General features: G+C 46.9%; 1 long non-coding RNA gene across 1 annotated transcript in view; it reads right to left on the reverse strand.

Annotated features, from left to right (window-relative positions):
• LOC121829575 (uncharacterized) overlaps positions 1–14,823 on the reverse strand; it is a 114,667-nt gene that overhangs the window by 31,670 nt on the left and 68,174 nt on the right. The window lies entirely within an intron of this gene.

Raw genomic sequence — 14,823 nt, forward strand, 5'->3', positions numbered from 1 at the left:
TCTCTCTCTCTCTCTCTCTCTCTCTCCCTCCCTCCCTCCCTCCCTCCCTCCCTCCCTCCCTCCTGACTGTGGATACAGTATGACCAGCTGCCTCCCTGTCCTGCTACCATACCTGTCCCAGCACTGAGAAACTGATATCATGGTCATGTGCCTTCCCCTCAGCCCTGTGAACAGCCGCAGGGGGATGCCTAAAGTGGGGAACCTGAGCCGCCACCAGCATCTTCTCTCCCACTCAGCCCCCCTCAGCCTGTTTGTCTCTTGACTTACCATCTTCCACCTGAGCTGTGAGCACCACCATGAAAGCAGGATCTAGCCCATTTAGTAGGTGCTCAGTAAATGCTTGGTGGGCAGAGCTGTCAATAAAACTACCTCAAGGTCTCAAACCAAGCTAACACGGGCTTTTATACCAAAGTGGGTAGGGAAGTGAGAGCTGGAGGTGCAAGCAACCGAGAGGCCCCCCGGGGTCAAGAGTTTCCCCCTTCAGCCTCTCATGGGCCCCTATTCTCCCAGCCGCTTCTTTTCCTTAGTCAGAGCTTCCAGGTACGCCAGGCTCTTCTCTCTGGCTCTAGACCTAAGAAGCTGACTCTGCTGGCAAAGATGGAAGATGCCACCTCGTGGGAAAGAGGCTCTGACCAATAATAAGTGGAGGTGAAGGAAAGGAAATCACATCTCCCCGGAGCAGCGAGGGAGGCCGTGGTAGAGGAAATAATGCAGAGCTCCTGAGGGAGGCTCCCCCAGATCCCCCAGCCCTTCGCCATTCTCCGGTTCTGTCTCCCTCCCCCACTACCCGCCTCCTCCTTGGAACCAGTGACTAATTGCATTGCCTCTCCCGTTGACTTGCGTCACCCGGCAGAGAATGTGTGGTTGTTTTTACAGCTTATTCTTTCAGGGATTCTAAGTGACATTTTTTAAGTGTTCTTCCCCTGCTTTGGAGCAGCGCAGCCTCCTCTGTTCTCTCCCCCTCAATCCCTGTTTCTCTCCCCCTCGCTCCTTTCCCTCTTCCGGGGGCTGTCAGAAAGAATAAGACGAGCTCAGAAGACAGGGGAACAACGGCCCCCAGAAAAGCAACCAGGAGGCTTCCTTGGGCTCTCTCTGGCTTTTGAGAAGATCCCAACAGGACAGAAGCCAATATTCTCCACCACTGGCTACCTGTAAGAGAGAGCCCACGGTGGTGAAGAGCCATGCTGGGAATCTCTTCTCCCTCTCACCTGCCTCTCCTCTTCCTTCCATCCACAAACATTTTCCAATACCTGTTAGTAGAGAACAGAAACTAAAACAAACTGTATCTCCCTCCTAATGGGTGGAAGGCACTGGTGATGAATCAGCGGGCTATTACAAATGCACATGGGACCATCCTGAAGACTATAGGAGCCATGATAACGCATGAGTAGACAACACTAAACCTAGCCTGCGAGAGACAGGATGGTCAGAGAAGCTTCTAGGTGGCGATGCTACGGAACAAGGATGACATGTTCCAGACAGCCACCAAACAGTGCACAGAAATAATGAAGTCCATGATGTCTCCAACCCCCTTCCTTTAGATATCAACAAACCCTCTAAATCAGTTTCTTGAAGTCTGATACAGGTCAAAACCACTGTTAGAGGTGAAAATGATTATAATCAAGCCAAATTAAATAAAAATGCACAGGCTTGAAGACAAAAATTGGGGGAAAAAATCATAATGGCTTGAATGCCTTGGGGGGGGGGAAATGTGGGAGTGGGACTTTGAACAGCTTGTGTGGAACTGGAGATGGCTCAGCAGTTTATCACATGTACTCCATACCTCTCTTTCACAGAGCGTGCTCCGTTCCCAGCACCCACGTTAGAAGGCTCACAACTGCCTGTAAGCTCCAAGTTGGTTCAATGACCTTTTCTGGCCCGTGTGGGCACCTACACTTACGTGTACATAGTTAAAAGTAAAATCACCCAGGTGTAGTAGGCACACCTTTAATCCTAGCACTGGGGAGGCAGAGGCAGGAAGATCTCTGCGAGTTCAAGGCCAACCTGGTCTACCTATGGAATTCCAGAACAGCCAGGACTACGCAATGAGACCTTGTCTCCAGGAAAGAAAAAAGGAGGGGGAGGGTGCCTAAGAGCTCACGAGCACTAAGCCAGTCATTCTTAGCTGGGACTCGAGTTTCCTCCTCTGTAAAATGGGAGAGTTGGGCCAGATCACCCCCTGACACCCCTTCTGGTGCTGCAATTCCAGTGTCCAAGATTCTCCCCCAGCATCGAGGAGATGGAAACAGCTCCATGAAGGAGTGTTATGAAGTGAAAGGGGCCACGGGCTTGGAACATGAGGCCCGTGTGTGAATCCAGCCACTTCCCGTTTGCAGGGACCTTAGGCAAAGCAGAAAAGCTACTTGGGCCGCAGCCTTCTCAGCTGCAAAGCACAGAGATGGGGAGAAGGTGTCATGGTTACCTGTCAGGCTAGACTCTCAATGGAATGGCAGAGGAGCACTCACTCACAGGTGAGTACCAAGTGACTGTGATCTGAGCTCCTGCTGCCAGAGACCCACCTCTAGCCACCAGAGAATGGTAAGGACGTGCGACCTTCCCCCGATTTCAATTTTGTTCAATCCAAAAAAAGAAGAGGTTTAAAAATCTCAGATGGTGAGTCTAGAAAGAAGGTAAGAACATACACTGCTCTTGCAGAGGACCTAACTGTGGTTCCCTGCGGGGGTTCTCTGCAAACACCAGGACCAACAGAATAACAGCCAGCAGGAGGCAAGATGGCAGTTTGGTTCACCATGACTCAGTAGCCGATGCTGATGCAAACTTTGAGAGTCTGACCCGAGCAGTTTATTTTAGCACGGCATCATTTGGAATAAAGTTTCCTGGTGATAATTAATTCAATCCCTGTGCACAACAAACGCTTAAGACAAGGCTACATCAAAACTCTTTGTAGAGTACATGTGACATGTGACATCTTCCATGAAGACGGATTTTGTAGGTTAACTGAGAAAACAAGCTCAAGATGATAAGGGTCTGGGAGAGAATCCGGTGTGGCCACAGAAATAGTACAAAGGTCACCAGGCTACTAACCACATCTGCTCCCGGCCTTCTTGGTGGAAAACAGGCTATACATCTCTCCCTTTGAAGAGACAACCCTGTGAGTTTAACATTGCTGGTTCCTTAGTAATTTTCTATGAACACGAAGACCTCTGTACCTCCTACAGTTCTCAGCACCCATGATAGGCAGCTCAGAATCACCTGTAAACTCCAATTCTAGAGGAACTGAACCTGTCTTCTGGCCTCCATGGGAACCTGATTGAGTGCAAGCGTGTGTGTGTGTGTGTGTGTGTGTGTGTGTGTGTGTGTGTGTGTGTGTGTGTGTGGTGTGCATACGCACGCATGCATGCATGCACGCACGCACCCGTAATCAAAAATAAAATCTAAAATCCCAGACTATAGGGATATAGTCTATACAGACTATACCAAAAGAATGAAGTTGTGGCTGAAGCAGGGGAAGCCCAAACCTACCCACGAATCTATTCTAGCTGCAGGCAAAGCTGCTAGGCAGGACTAGAGATGCCCTTGTGGTGAGAGAATGCCAAGATGCCAAAGGCCAGAGCATGGGTATACAGCTCCGCACTACATACAGCTGATCCCAGAGTATTTTCACCTGCAAGAGAAGTTCCATACAAATCAATTAGTGATAATTCTTGTTGGATTGAAGCTTTCATGAATCATGAAACCTGTCATTACTCAGCAGAGAAGGCCCTATGTTCTGCCTCAGTTTCCCTGCTAGTGGCAGAACAGAGCAGACGGAATTGAGTTGAATCACCAGTCCTTATAATTGCTTCTTTAAGGCTACAAAAGGAGACAATACAGACTATACCAGAAGAATGAAGTTGCGGCTTAAGCAGGGGAGGACCAACCCTACCCGTGAATCAATCTTAGCTGCGGATAAAGCTGCTAGGCAGGACTAGAGACACCTGTGTGGTGAGACAGTTCTTGGAATAATTGTCCACAGAGCTCAGTCATCAGTGACAAGAAGTGGATGAAGCCTAAAAGGGACAGCCTCTTGTAGCCTAGACTATCCCTCTACAGAGAATAGTTCCAGTTTTGACACATGGAGGTAAAAGAGTCATCACTCTTGGTTTAAGATGATGCTCTGATCCCCTTAACGGAAGACTTGGGTACCACACAGCCCATCAGGCTGTGGTCACTGCACTATGCCTTCCATTGGCATCTCTGAGTCCACTAAACCTTTCCAGCAGTTCCAGGATATCAGTACAATTGTGTGGTTGTGGCTCCTGACCCCTGGTGTCTCAGGTCCCCTGGTGGAGTGCAGGGATGGCCAGGACCAGAAAAGGAGATGTAAATCAAGGACTTAGTAGGTGCCACACATGACTCTGAACATCTTACAAATGTAAGTCTTTTAGACCTCATAATCATCCCTCTGATGGACTGATGCTACTTTATTCCTTTTTAAATACCTTTCATTAATTAGTATGAGTTGATTGTAGATATGAATGCTGTCCAGTGTGGTATCTCAACACACACACACACTACAGCACACACTGATCAAATCACAGTCTTTAGTCTTCGAGATCCTCTCATCTATATCTTCATAAAATATATAGCAGGTTGTCAAGAACTTTTGTCTTCCCTGAGCCTCGGAACACCAAAACGTATTTAACTGTGTCTTGGCACCCATCATCCAACCCCCCATTGTCAATGTCTTCTCCCTTTTGCAGATGAAGAGGCCAAGGCTCTGGAGATAAGTAACTTAGCACTGTGCCTGCCAAGTATTAAGTACTCACATAAACAATAACTCTCCTGCTGATGATGTCATGATTATTATCACCACCATCATCATCCTCATCTAGAAGACCCAGAAGTCAAATTATTCCATGATGTCTCCAACCCCCTCCTTTTAGATATCAGAAAACCCTCTAAATCATTTTCTTGAAGTCTGATAAAGGTCAAAACCACCGTTAGAGATGAAAATGCATGAGTTCTAATCCAGCCCAACTAAATAAGAATGCACAGGCTTGAAGACAAAGATTGGGATTTTATTGTGCTTTGCAGATCATTCTAATTTTAGTTTGAAAATTGCTGGCCTAGAATGAAGAAAGTTTTGTAGACATCATGATGGGCAGCATATAATGAGATAGAACCAATGGGCCTCTCTCCTTCATATGAAGTCACTAATGCCATCATAGGAACCCCACCCTATGACCTCATCTAATTTTAATTACTTCCTAAAGGCCCCATCTCCAAACATATATTGTATTTTCGCTTAAGATTGCCACGTGTTAACTTTTGGAAAACACATTAAAAACTACAGTAGTGGTCTATGAATTTGATTCCTGTTTCTGGTAGTCACACCCTGGGTAACCCCATCATCCTGAATGTAGACTAGATTCGGTGACTCACTTCTCACAAATAGTATAGGAGGTGTAAGTCTGCGTCTCTCCTAACATTGATTCATAGAAATCATTGATTCATAGAAAAACTGCAGCTTTCCACCATGGGGGCCCCCTGCTTCCCTTCTCATTTGTCCTCAAAACGTGAGTTGTGGATGGAGCTGCCTAAGAGGCAAGAAATGGATGTCTCCAGCTGCGGTGCTTTGAGTGAGAGTGTAACCCTAAGGTCATGCATTTGAACACTTTGTCCCCAGTTGGTAGTGCTGTTTGAGGAGGTTTAGGAGGTGTGGCTTTATTAGAGGAAGTGTGTCACCAGTGGCAGGCTTGGAGAGTGTAAAGCTTTCTCTTTGTGATTGGGCTTCCAGGTATGAGCTCTCAGCTTGCTGCTCTACACCTGGTGCTTGTTGCCATGCCTCCCCACCATGACGGCGACGAACTCCTATTCCTCTGCAACTGCAATCCCGAAGAAACCTTCCCACAACCCCTGTGGCTTGGGTCCTGGAACCCTGACTAGGGAGGGTGAGAGAACGAAGATTGAAAGACAGACACATAGACACACACACAAGAATGCTGGAATCAGGTGGGAACTTGCTACTTCCACAACCCAGAACCTTGGTATATTTATTAAATATAGCACGGGATGGGGGTGGGGTAGCTAGTCTCAGTAGAAGGCCTCTGTAGGTGAGCAGTCTCAGGCTGTGAACATCCAGGAGGAGGGAACTACAGTTGCTAGACTTTGTACACATTGGTCATTCATTCATAAACACTCAGACTGGGACCTCAGGGGAGAGCTTTGTCACCCCTCTTGAGTCTGACACATATAGATAACAGCTTTACCAATTTCCCGGGGATCTGAGGCCTGGAGTCCTCTACATGGCCATACCTGTATCAACAATACGCATTCACTCAGGACTTCACTAACTAAGTCCTTCCTCACTCCCTACAAAAGCCTCCCTCCTGTAAGATGAATTGCTAAATGGTCTTATTAATAATAATAATAAAACCAGAGCCAGATACTGGGGTGAAAACCGAGAGTTCAGATAAATAGGACAAGCCACAGTCAACCTCACCTTACCGCCTCCTCAGCCTCCAAAGAGACCTACTTCCTGTATACCCATGCCTATATGCCTTTCTGTCCCTGCCATCTCACTTCCTCTCTCCACCCAGCTCTGTCACTTCCTGTCTGTCTGTACAGACCTCTAGACCTTTATGGTTAACTAGTGTTGGAATTACAGGCATGTGTGCCACCACTGTCTGACCTCTATCTGGCTCTGTCCTCTGATCCCTGATAAGTTTATTAGGGTACACTATTAGGGCATATGATATATTGGGGCACACAATATATCACCACACCCTCCTGTATGGTTTTTTTATCACAGCAATAGAAAAGTAACTAATACAGTAGCCAAATGATCAACAAAGCCGTGGACTACCAGTGGCCCACATCCAGGAACTTGGGAGAAAATCCTGTCTCAATAAGCCCTGTGGTGACAACAGTTCCAGGTGACCCTGACTACAGCCTTGTTGGAGATTCTGAGCCAGGGTAATTTCAGATAGTTTTTGAAATATTGCCTCTTGTTTAAGCCACTAAATTTTGGAGCAATTTAAAAAGAAATCATGACTTCAATTAATCTTGAGTGTAGAATATTGGGACAAACATAAAAATGACTTCCCAGTGATGGCCATACCCCAATCCCTGGACCTGTTCAACATATTACTTTACATGACAAAATGGACATTGAAGATGTGCATGTGTTAAGGATTTTGAGATGAGATTTTCCTGGATTATCCTAATAGGTTGAGTATAATGTCAAGGGCCCCTGACTGATGAAAAAAGAACAGGAAAGTCGGAATCATGTCATTCAAGCCACTCTTGCTGGCTTTGTACATGGTAACAAGAAAAGGAAGCGGTCCTATTCTAGAACCCCAGGAGGAATGTGGGCTCTGATGAGACCGTCAGGTTGCCCAATGAGATTCATTCAGACTTCTGATCACTGTACATTTAACATAATAAACGTATTTCATTCACCAAGTCTACGGCAACTTGTAATGACAGCAACAGGACACCAACACCGGCGTAAACAACACCAGGAAGAGGTTTACCGAACAGATGCATTGGTGTTAGCATCTCTGTAGGAAGCGAGGATTTGGGTAAGGTTATTTGGATAAAGGCGTAGGTTCATGAGAAGAAGGATGAAAGCACTCATTCGCCCCTTCAGGAGGAACCAGTTGGAGTTGAAGAGCTTTCCAGTTCCAGATCATTCACCAGCACCTGCCAGCTGTCCCACAGAACATGCACGGACTCAGCCTTGGAGAGGTACTAAATGGGTGGGACCACATAGGGCGAACCTAACACCATCCCAGATACTTGTAGCATCATCCCCTAGCTCTAGCAAGTCAGAGAGGTGCCCCACAAGTCCCAGTAGCCGCCCAGCATATCACAAGTCCTATACCCTTCCTGCCACTAGACATTCAGAAAGTAAAAATGGGGTCAAAAGGGATGAGCAATACTGGGGACCCCTAAGTCCCAAGACAACTGAAATGTCCACATCTGTATCTAACTTTTCTCTATATATACAAGTGAAGTCCTCACCCAACTCCCCACCCCATCCCGGGTCTACCTGCAAGATTTCTGTTAAGATTGCTCACCTCATACAGTCTCATTTTCATGCCTAATTACACAACATAATAGCAACTGAGAAACTGAGGCTCCGGGAAGATTTCAAATCTGGAATCCAGATTCCGTGAGCCCACTCCTGCTTTCTGTCCACCAAACCACACTTTCTTCCATTTTTAGCCACAAAAAAAAAGCTCAAATTAGAATCTAATTCCAAAAGCTGTGAGACAGACAGATTCCTACGTTCCAAGGCTCAGTCACAGAACTGCAGCCACCTCCCTGAGCCTCGACTTCCCTATCTCCAAAAGAAAGCTCAAACAGGGAAACAGCTGATGGTGGTGTCAGGGAGCTGGAAGGGAACACAGCAATACCCCCAGATTCAGTAGCCACCCCCACTCTGATTTCCAGACTCAAAACTGAAAGCCAAATTCTCTAAAAAAAAAAAAAAATTTTTTTTTTTAAAGACAAACTTTAAAAATTGGAATGTGGGTGTGAGCACTGCCTTAAGGGTTTATAAATTGACACGTGGATCACCTGTCAGGGAGCCAAGCTTGGAATGCTGGTTTTAATTACACCGAATATTTCACTTTCTTATGCAGAGGCATAATCAATTATCTTATTTAAAGGCATTACGATAATGTGTGTGTAAAATGGAGCCGTTCCCTGTATTGCATTAGATTCTGCTAATTATAGGAGAATGTTTGGAGCTAAAATGTCAGCTTGTCATCCGGATGGCTTGTAATTCAGGATTTGCATTCATAGACGGGAAAGGAACACTGACAAAAATTGCATTCAGCTCCAGCTCGTCTGGCCTCCGCCTCACCGGCTCCAGCGGCAGAAAGGGCACTGATCTCTGCTCTGCCCCTGCTCCTGCCCGCCACAGTGGGCCTGCCATCCTCTTCTGTACCCAGGAGGCCAAGTCAGAAGGGCGGTGGGAGCGGGGCTGAGATCAGAGGGCAGCAAGCTGCACCCGCTACAAAAATGGAAATGCTGGATCTCTTCTGAAAGCCTACCCACTCGCCTCTTTCGTGTTCTTCCTAGTAACAGAGATTCCAAGCGTGTTTTTAAAAGAGATCAAGTTCTCAAGATATTTCATTTTTAAATTGATCGTATTATTTGTGGGGACAGTGTGTTCCCATGCATGTGGGTACACATGCATGTACATGCACTTACCTGTGCACACATCTGTAGACGTCAGAGGTCGACTTCAGGTATTATTCCTCAGGAGCCTTCTATCTTATTTATTTGTTTGTTTGTTTGTTTACTTGTGAGATTATTATATGTTTCCCCTTCCTTCTCCTCCGCCCAAACCCTCCCATGTACCACTCCCTGCTCCCTTTCAAATTCATACCTTAACGTTTTGAGACAGGATGTTTCACTGAGACCTACGACTACTCATTCAACTTGATTAGCTGCCAGAGAACCCCAGGGACCCTCCTTTCTCCTCCTTCAAAGCACTGCGATTGCCAGTGCACATCCAAATGCCCAGGGTTTACGTGAGTGCTAGAGATCCAACTCAGACCCTTATGCTGCACAGCCGGCACTCTAGCATCTCCCACGCCTGGGTTCCTGGGATACATCTTAGGAATATCACAACCAGATTTTAATTCAATCCGACAGATGCTATGAGTGCCTACTAAGTGCACCACACTGGGGATTTGATATAGCTATCATCGGTGTATAGTGTGGGCTTTAGAACAGATCTCCTCCTGTGCGTCTTCCAGAACCCATTCTATGTGAAGCTAACTCTTCAGGCATTTCCTTCTTGCTCTGGAAAACAGGAACTGTTCAGTGGTTCTAAGAATGAGAGAGATGGAACCTGTGAAGTGTTTGCAAGGAACTGGATGGCCAGTAAGCATCCACAAATCTTGCCCATCACTGTAGTCATGATCACCACTTACAGCAGGCCACCAGAGGACATGGACAGACAAAAGTGACATGCTGTCTTTCCAGGGTACACTGACACCTCACCTTCATAGCATCATTTGCTTTATAGCAAGCTATTTCACCCCCTGATATAATTATCTTCCCTAAAACTCTCATGACATCCAAAATAACAAGGCCCTTTCTGAGCAATGAGATGAGTGGGTTTCCCACTTTCTAAGTGAGCTCTCTGACAGGGGGAAACAGGAGCACTATCGTGTTGACTGAAGAGGAATTGTACGCAACATACCCTTCCTCCTCATTAAACTTGCCTATCTGTTCAATTCTCCTTCGTCAACCAGCACTAACAGTCCCAAGTATACTCAAGTACCCTGAGCATCCAGAGCAGGGCTGGGATGTTTCAGCAGCCCTTTCTACACAGCTATAGGATGTAAACAGCCAGCATACGCCAGTAAGCCCCAAGGGGCATGGTGAGCTGGGGTAGGTGCTCTTGGGAAGGCGTGAAGATTCAGCCTGCCTCCCTAAGTCCTGGGTCCTACTCTCAGAAAACTTCATTTATCTAACGTCTAGGCCTCCTCACCTAGTCTTTCCTTCTCCCCGCTTGCTGCCCAGGACCTAGACCAGTCCCTTTGCATCTCAAACTGTAATGGGGCTGGAGATACCACTCAGTAACGACAGTGCTTTGCCTGCAAACACAAGGACTTGAGGTTGATTCCCAGCACCCATGTGAAAAGCTGGACATGGTGGCACACACTTGCAATCTCAGCACTGGGTGGGTGAGGACGGGCAGACTCCTGGGACTTACCAGCCAAGCTGGCCTAGTGTAGTTGGCAAATTCTAGGCCAATAGGAGACTTTGTCTAAAACAAATAGTGGGGTGACACATAGAGTACACACACACACACACACACACACACACACACACACACACACACACGCATACACACCCCTTCCTGCTGTGGGATGGTCTATATGTTAAATTGCTCTGATTGGTCAATAAATAAAACACTGATTGGCCAGTGGCCAGGCAGGAAGTATAGGCTGGACTAACAGAGAGGAGAATTAAGGGAACAGGAAGACAGGGAAAGACACTACCAGCTGCCGCCATGACAAGCAGCATGTGAAGATGCCAGTAAGCCATGAGCCACATGGCAAGGTATAGATTTATAGAAATGGATTAATATAAGAGATAAGAACAGTTAGCAAGAAGCCTGCCACGGCCATACAGTTTGTAAGCAATATAAGTCTCTGTGTGTTTACTTGGCTGGGTCTGAGCTGCTGCGGATCTGGCGGGTTAGAGAGATTTGTCCTGACTGTGGGCCAGGCAGGACCAGAAAAACTCTAGCTACACCTTCCTGAGCAAAGCTTTGTACTTTCATGCCCTGCCCCAGAAGTCCTCCCCCAGCACAGACCCCATGCCTACAAGCCTGGCCACAAGACTCAGGGACTTGGTTGGTGCCTGCCATTCTCTCTGACTGGAGATTGGGGCCTGGCCTACTTGAACATGATGTGCTGTCTACCAGAGTTCTCTACATGGTCAGCCCAACTCTAACCACTTAAAGCCTAGTCCCTGGGCTGGGGTATTGTTCAGCTGTAGAGTGCTTACCTAGCAAACACAGATCCTAAATGCAACCCCCAGAAAGAAAAACACAATTCCTAAGATACCAGCCTTCCCCAAAAGTCCGCCAGGATTGTTCACTTGCCCTCCTGTCCCTAGCAATCACCAACAACTTGTTCAGCTGTTCTTAGATTTCCAAGAGACCTGAGACATGGAATTCAAGTCTGCAGCTCCCACGGAGACTGGCCATGCTCCTTCCCAGTGTCTGTCACCTCTTGACTTTGCTCTGCTGTGGTGACCTGGTGTCTGGGAACAGAAGCACCCCTGAAGTACCCCTTCCCCTGGGCCTTCAGCTCTTAATCTTGTTTAGGCTTCTTTTACCTCTTTGTTTTTCTTCTTTTCAAGGTATTAGATGCCAAAATCAAGAAGACAAAAGTATTGAATTTTTCTCTTTTTGTTTTCAAAGCATTATATGCCAAAAAGAAAAAAAGAATAAATATTGAATGCTCATTATAGAAAACTTGCAATGCACAAAAAAAAGTGGAAGATGGGAGGAAAAGGCATGTCTTAATTCTCAGCCCAGAGGACCCTGCAGTTAAAATCCCTGCATTGAGAGCTATAGAGATACTTATTAATATTTGTGTGTGTGTGCATGTTTGTCTGTATATATGTATCTGTGTGTGTGTCAGTGTCTGTGTCTATTATGTGTCTGTGCGTGTGTGTGCATGTTTGTGTGTGTGTCTGTATGTGTGTGTGTGTGTGTGTCTGTGTGTCTGTGTGTCTGTGTGTCTGTGTGAAGGTGGGTGGGAATGACATCTGTAGGCATCATTCCTCTGGTATCAGTCACAATTTTTTTGAGACAGGGTCTCTCACTAACCTCCCAGCCAGCCCACAGATCTACCTGTCTCATCTCTCTAGAGATATTACAAGCCCAGATTTTTATGTGGATTCTGGGTCTCAAACTCAGTTGCTTATGCTTTTAAGGCAAGTGCTTTACCAGCTATGCTACCTCCAGAGCCCTAATTTGAGCTTTTTGGCATTAACTTGAATCATGGGTTGTAGTCTTAAATGACTTGAAGCTTTACACATGTGGAAGTGTGGAAATGGCTGGTTTATGGGGCCCACTTAATGAGCCACATTTCCCCCATGAAGGATGTCCAACAGCCTACCCCTCTGTAGAGTGGGTCTTTATGAATCTATGTAAGGATAGCTACCTGATTTTCACCATCCTGTGTCCTCAGACACCCGGTATCAGTGCCTCTCTGCTCCATGAGCCTCACAGCAGCAGCCCTGGCCAGGCCTCACATGTCCAGCTGTGTCCAGTGGCTCCTTCGCCCACCCAGAAGCCTCAAAGTCGGGCTGGCTCATCCTCACCTTCAGGCTTGCTCCACACCATCTCGGCTGCATTGTTTACTCCCTTCTCCGAGCTGGCAACCTCCAAGTCATCTCTGACTCATCCTTCTTGCTCGTGGCAGTCATTCATCAAGCCCTGTTGTTTTGTCTCTGAAATGTCTTGCACATCATCCCTCTCCTCTCCTTCCCCTCCCACTACTAAATAACTTCACATCTCACCGTGGCAGCTGAATCCCTTCCTAATGACCTCATCTCCTTCCCAGGATGCTCACAGTGCTGACTTAGAGTATCCGAGGCACTATCCCAGCCACTCTTCAGTGGTTCACCTCTCAACCAAAAAGTCACCGACATTGATGCTGTATCCAAGAATCCCAAGCCCCAAGAAACTGAGCATTTCGGTTCTCTATTATGAATAAGGAACAAAGCACCCCAAAAGCCAGTCCCTTGACACAATGATGTTTTACTTCTCACAATCTGTAGGTTTACAGGCATGGGATTCTTCTGAAGGCCTTTCCTGAGCTCACTTATGTATCTATGATCATTTGAGACTTCACTGGCTCATCAAGATCACCTCACACACAGATGGGGTTTCATGTGAACAGAGGTACCTGGCTTCTTCTCCATGTGGGCTCTGACTTTCGCAGGCCACACAGGCATTCTTTCATGGTCTCAGTTCATGATCCCAAGAGAATGGAAAGAAAATCTGCCAAACTTATTAAGTCCTGTAATCTAGGACTTACCTAATGACACTCCTGAAATACTTGGTGGTCAAAGAAGCCACCAGCCATCCCAGTATCAAAAAACAGGAAAATGTACTCTGCCTCTCAACAGGAAGAATGTCAACATCCTGTTCAAACAGGTGATTGGCTCGTCTAGGTCTGTCTCACAGACGGCCACCATGATAACAAGCTGTCATACCAAGTTCACAATCATCTCCTCAACTTGAAAATTCCAGGATATGAACCAGGGTCTCCTGATTCCAGGGGTCTCCCATATCCACACACCTGTTCTCCACCAAGAAGAAGCTAACAGTGGGCAGGTCGCTGTGAAGAGTCACAGTGATAACACTGGCCACTTGAGCTGCACTGCCCTTGGTACTGGATGGAAGTGGTTGTTGACTGATCACATAGCCCAGGCATCTTCCAGTAGCTCTGGCCGTGACAGCAGCCACCCACTTCCCCTTCCCACTCCCAGCATCCAGCTTGGCTCCAGCAGGCAGCATAATGCAGGACTTGAGAACCTCCAGGTCCCCAGACTCCATTAAGAGGCTGATTAAAATTTGATGCTCCCATTTAACACCTATTAGCAAACACAGTGCCCTCCTGCTAGGAGCGAGAACTTGGAAGCCTGGGTCTCCCCAGATCCCAGCAGCACCCTTCATGCCAGGGTGGCAACCATTACCTGGAAGAAAGATAAGCAGAAGCGGATGAGGAGAGAAGGGAGGGAAACTGGTAGAAACTAACTTACAATGAACCAGTTCTTCTTGAACCTTGAGACAGGAAAAGAGCATTGTCCCCAAATGCAAATGCCCCACAGTCAGCAGTAAAACAAGGCCCAGTTAAGAAACTGGCATCGGAGAATTCGCCCTGTTGCCCTTCAGGGACTGAGAAGCCAACGTCCTTCGTTCTTGACAAAAACATAACCATGAGAAGATGCAGCAAAGGAATGAATATCATTGGGATATAGATGCTAGACATGGAATGAATTATATCTGTGTTCTCAAGGCCATCTCTGGGAACTCTGCTCAAACACCCACAATGGGAAGGGGAGCCCAAAGGGACTTTGGCAATCCTTCATCTCTGCCTCCCAAAGCATAATGGCTTAGGGGCAGAACAAGTTAAATACAGGGAATGGGAAAGCGATAACCAGGCAAATGCTGAGTGCTTACTCTGTGCCAATATGCGACATGCATAAGCTCCTCTTCATGCCAGGCTCTGGCACACAATTAGTGAGTCTCTATCCTCAGGGAGAATATAATTTCACCAACAGACACACCTGAAGATACATCACAGTACAATGCATTGTTAGGAGGAGCAC

This window comes from Peromyscus maniculatus, chromosome 1, assembly GCF_049852395.1.
Source record: "Peromyscus maniculatus bairdii isolate BWxNUB_F1_BW_parent chromosome 1, HU_Pman_BW_mat_3.1, whole genome shotgun sequence".
Lineage (NCBI taxonomy): Eukaryota > Metazoa > Chordata > Mammalia > Rodentia > Cricetidae > Peromyscus > Peromyscus maniculatus.